This window comes from Mus caroli, unplaced genomic scaffold, assembly GCF_978045245.1.
Source record: "Mus caroli unplaced genomic scaffold, Mus_caroli_1 scaffold_3, whole genome shotgun sequence".
NCBI lineage: Eukaryota > Metazoa > Chordata > Mammalia > Rodentia > Muridae > Mus > Mus caroli.
This window is the reverse complement of record NW_028227258.1, coordinates 41793342-41799341: the sequence shown is the minus strand read 5'-3', so window position 1 is coordinate 41799341 and position 6000 is coordinate 41793342.

Genomic DNA, 6000 nt, shown 5'->3' with positions numbered 1-6000 from the left:
TGGTTCAAAGTATCCACAGTTTGGTGTTCCTTATTCTTGAATTTCATGTGGTTTGTGGATTGTATCTTGGGTGTTCCAAGATTCTGGGCTAATATCCACTTATCAGTGAGTGCATACCATGTGTGTTCTTTTGTGACTGGGTTACCTCACTCAGAATGATATTTTCTTGATCCATCTATTTGCCTTAGAATTTCATAAAGTCATTGTTTTTAATAGCTGAGTAGTACTCCATTGTGTAAATGTACCACATTTTCTGTATCCATTCCTCTGTTGAGGGACATCTGGGTTCTTTCCAGCTTCTGGCTATTATTATAAATAAGGCTGCTGTGAACATAGTGGAGCATGTGTCCTTACTACAAGTTGGAGCTTCTTCTGAGTATATGCCCTGGGGTGGTATTGCTGGTTTCTCAGGTAGTACTATGTCCAATTTTCTGAGGAACCCCCAAACTGATTTTCAGAGTGGTTGTACCACCTTGTAATCCCACCAGCAATGGAGGAGTGTTCCTCTTTCTCAACATCCTCACCGACATCTGTTGTCATCTGTGTGGTTTTTATTTTTTTATCTTAGCCATTCTGACTGGTGTGAGGTGGAATTTCAGGGTTGTTTTGATTTTCATTTCCCTGATGACTAAGGATGTTGAACACTTTTTAGGTTCTTCTCAGCCATTCGGTATTCCTCAGTTGAGATTTCTTTGTTTAGCTCTGTACCCTATTTTTTATTAGGGTTATTTGTTTCTCTAGAGTTTAACTTCTTGAGTTCTTTTTATATATTGGATATCCCTTGGTCCTGTGAACACTCTATACCCCACTGTGGGGGAATGCCAGGGCCAAGAAGCGGGAGTTGGTGGGTTGAGAAGCAGGGGAGAAGGAGGGCATATGGGGAGGGTGTCTTTCAGAGGGGAAACCAGGAACAGGGATAACATTTGAAATGTAAATAAAGAAAATATCCAAGAAAAATGTTATTGGAAAAGATCAAACTATTTGAGACTGTGACCATCATAAAAACCTCAAGCCATCGGTTCTTTCCTGTGCCTATTTTGATTTATGCTATAGCACTCAATGGATAATCTGAACCCACTCCCAGGCCCACCCTGTCCACATCAGTATTTGTATATTTTCTTATGCAAGAGCTTTGTTTTGCAAGAGAAACAAGAGTAGAATCCTCTGGTTTGGTTTTATCTTCTCTATGCCTTGAATTTTCTCAAACACTTATACCTTAGTTGGGAAATCATTTCTTCACCTCATAAGCTAATTCACAGCATGCTAATTAATGTTTAAAAAGAAATGAAGATCTCAACACTTTAGCATGTATTCATTCCTCTTTGGCAAACTTTTATTTTCCTTAATATTTCCTTAAATCGAGCACTAGAGTAAGAATAGTTTTATTAATCACAAATTTGAAATTTTTCACAGACTAGATATTATCATATTTTGCACCTAGAAATTTCTACCTTATTTGTCTTCACAACAGTTGGCTACCCAGTAATTCAAAATATTCTGCAAATTTTCCTTAATTTTTCCCTATGTCAAAAAGATCATATACTACACCATGGAGAACAGAGCAAACCTTCCCCAACTTGAAAAATTATTGCATGAGGACATTCATTTTTATGTAAACTATATGCATATTCATATAAAACAGTTTGAAAATGTATCAGATATAATTAGCATGTTTATGAATCTCTTTGCTTTGCTATTAAGTAACAAATTTGTAGTAACCATGGTAACTGCAACATCACAGGCACAAGTTCTATTTTGGCAATAGCATGAGTACTTTTCTTAAAGCAACATTATTGCTCATGTTCTACATGTTAAAAATCATCATTCTATTTTCCTTATTTAAGGAGAGTGTATTTTAGACTTTTGTAAAAACAATCTTTATATGTAATTTAGGTTAATAGTTCTTTACTCGTATGTGCTGTTTCTGTGTCAATGTGTATTGTTTACCAAAAATAATATTTACATGTAAAGATAAGCACACAGGATATTAGGGGCACATTAATTAACATAGGGGGGTTGTATGACTGGTGACTTTCTTTAAAATCCTCTGCACTTGAAACTGTATACCTATGTCAGTTTCCAAAATATTTAAATACAATCAAAAATCATACTTGGCTTCTCACTGATTTTTATTTACATTTCTTCAGGAATTTGAGCAATGCTTTCCAGAAGATATGGGTTCTAACGTGGAAATTTATGTACCAGGCACAGGTTACCTCACAAAGAATTATTTTTCAGTGATTTACCATAAGAGTGCCGAACAACAATAATAGCCTGTTGCTGCTATTGTTTGCCCATCCTAACTAGATGCTAAATCCCTATTGCTAAACATGTCACAAATTTTGGGTGTAGGAATCAATTGCACTTACTAAAAAAAAATTTCTCCATGATACAAAGATAGTACACATGCTTCTCGGGGAGATGGATATCAATGGACCTGCCAGCACTAGATTCTGAATATGGTAATACTGACCTCCCATGTAAGATGTGGCTACTCTCTTAATAGTGGTAAATTGTTTGTTGAAGAAAACAACAGCTTTTTATGATTGGATTTGAGGTTTGCTCCACAGACAGGAATTTATGCCAGATACTGAAAATGTGATCAAAACCCAAGGACAGAGAACATTATGTGTCCAGTGACATAAACCCTTGATACTGTTTTGCAAGTTGGTCAAACAACCTTCTAAATACTGATGTTTATATCTGTAGGTTTGAATTGCACTCTGCCTTAGTGAAAAATCTCCTTAGAGCATAGGTAGTGGCTCATGACTATTCCAATAACAAACAAATTTGAGTGTTCAGTAGTAAAGAGAACACATTCATCAAGTCCACTCTAAGACTCAGAAAACATCTTAGAAGTCAGGTCAGAAGGGATGTAAAAGCAGAAGAATGGGGCAGAGTCCTGCAATGCTGTCCTATGGCTGTGATAAGGCTTTTTCACATGTGAGCTCACAGCATCTGTGGCTCCTGTGCAAGATTAAGACAGTTAAAAATTCCAGCATAGCAGGGGAAGGGCTCCTGAGACCCCACACTATGTGAGGAGATAAAGCCGGTTGATGGCGGTGACCTGAGGTTGAGTCTCTTTTCCTTGGGGGTTAGCCATAGGTAGGCCACCCATGCTCTAGTGGATAATTTTACACCCAAAAGTATAGGGGCAGCATTAACTAGATTCAGTGGGTTATAAAATGTAAAGCTAAAGAGGGCATGTAGCTGCTAGGAAGTGCATTGAAGCAGACGAAGCTGGAGAAGAAGAGCAGGGGTAGATATTCTTAAGACACATTGTAAACACGTATTACATTTTATAATAAATGTTTTAAAATATTTTAAAATATATAATGTTTTAACAATGTTTAACTAATAGCACTTTTTCCCCAATTAAAATGTTTTGTTCAAACAGTTTAATTCAATTATCCCTTGCTCTTACAATCTAAGAGCCACCTCTTGTAGACAAGCCATAGAATGTCTATTACATGACATTGTCTAAACATGACATTGGATGGAACCTTTTCCAGCCTGATCCACACACCCCTGTAAGATGAAACTAATAAAACCATTGTTATGGGAATGTTGAATGGTATAATCTGAAAGGGACTATACACTGACCTCTATTGTTTTAGGATTATAATTCTACATTAGCTGTATTTTACTCCATATTATCCTAGCTAGCCCTGAAATGAAAAGTAACAAACATTACAGTGTTGCTTACAGATGTGTAATTCTCGATATTTCCTTTAGAACTCAGGGTGCTGAGATGAGGAGGAGTTGTGTAAAAAATAACTCTTTTCCACTTTCCAAAAATTGGAGCCTGGATATAAGCCTTCAGCACATCTCTTATTGGTCCTGTGACTATATATGACAAAATTAACAGCTATTCTTTTAGTTTTACATGAACAATTATAAAGCAGTCATAGCAGAGAAGTGACACATAGGTTTTTCTCTGTGTTGTGTGTTTTTGTTGCTTTTTTGTTGTTGTTGTTGTTGTTGTTTTGGTATTTGTTAGTAAAGATAATTTAATTAATCCCATTTTGTTTGGGTTTGTTTCCTTGAGATAGCAGTTCACACTGTAGCCTAGGCTGGTCAGGATCTTCCGTTGTAGCCCATACTGGCCTGGAACTCACTCTGTAGTTCAGACTGACCACAAACTCACTATACGTCTCATATTTTAATCTCCTGGGTTTTAAGCGTATAGTAATCTTAGCATTCCTATTTAGCCCTTATTTTTCCTGTTGTAATTGTGTTGGCTTGAGGAAAAAGAAGAGTATCAAAAAGGAAGCAAACATTCAGATAACTATGGTCATTGACCCCTGGACTCTGAACACAGTGAGGAAGGGAATCGGTGCACACTGGGGCAAAAGCAGGGATTGAGCCGGACTTTATTGGCTTTGGGAAAAAGGCCACGATAGGAGCTGAAAAGTGAATGCTTGATTCCAGCAGAAAAAGTCTTACTAACCCTGAGAAGAGGCTCAGCATCAAATGAGAAGACAAAGAGAGATAAGCAAATGAATAATATTTAAAACTGGAGGTAGCAAGGAGAGTTGAATGGATGGGCCTGTAATGGCTGGAACTCCTCACTGGCTTAACAAAGTCGCAACTGCTCAATTAGAAATCCCAACCACCCTGGGCACTCCTTCCTGTTCCACCATTGTATAATTTTCTCTTCTTGTAGAAATTATACTGGGACATCCTATGTAGTTCACTCATTTTTCCTATTCAAAGTTTGCCTTGCCTGAAAACTCCAGAGACTGCTTTCGCTGCCTCCCTGCTGTTTCCTGAGCGTTCCTGAGGAAATGTTTCTTGAAAGAATCAAGACTCATCATAGGGCTCAGCATCTAGCATCCAATGGAGGTTGTTTGCTATTAAGATTGCTTTGTTTTTCTTTCATTTTCGCAGATCACTTAAAATTAAGGTCTTCTTTGAAGCTGTTAATAATAGACAAAACGAAGGTCTGCCTAATAGTCTCCAGAAAATAAAAGCTTTCCTGGTGGTGTTATACTGGTTATTTTTCATTTGTTTGGGTTTTTGGTTTGTTTGTTGGTTGGTTTATACTTTGTCACATATTGCTCTCTCTCTCTCTCTCTCTCTCTCTCTCTCTCTCTCTCTCTCTCTCTCTCTCTCTCTTTCTTTTTTTGAGACAAAGTTTTAACAATGGTCCTAGCTAGCCAAGAACTAATTATATGGCTTAATCAGGACTCAAATTCATGGCAATTCTGATGCTTGAGCCACTGGAGTGTTGGGGAAGAATTAAAGTGTAGTTAGATCAATCATGAGAAAACAATTTAAATGTAAACATTTCCCCACTCTCTGAAGAAACTATAATCTATGTTAGATTGCTACAAATTAATCTATTAGATGATTTGTCTGATGAATTTAGTTACTGAATCAAATAAATCTTCCATTGTCTAGATCTGGCGATAATTTTCTAACGTGTGTCTTGTTTTGTCTAGTTCTGTGAATTTCATACACATCTTTATCCCCTTAAGATCTCTTGTTTATTCAAAAACACTACTTGAAAAATCTCTTCCTTTAGCAGCACAACAGGCCTGAAAGAAAGCTGCTTACTCTAGAGTAGATACACTTTCTAACTGATTTGTTATCACTCGGCCATTTGGGGGGAGAATTAATGACGATGGTAAGTGTGATTAAGTCTAATTTATCTCCGCCAAGGCAGTGGACGTAAATTCTCTCCAGTCAAAGTCAACATTTGTCAAGCTGACCTACCTTGTCTTATTTTGTGCGTGTATTTCAAAGGCATAGAAATAGGAGTCGTGTTCTAAAAAATAATGTGCTCAGTGGTGTACTAAACTGGGCTGACGATCTTCCTGGTGATTGAAGATGCTCTGAGATCAGCAGGGAGGAGCATGTCTACCCTTCAGGAAGAACTGAAAATGCAGAGACTTGCGGAAAGGCACTCCCAGCCGAAGTGACACAAACTGGAACAGATTAGCTACAATGTGAGGACTGTAAACCAATCTGTGTTTCAGGAGTTTTCTCATTGGCCAT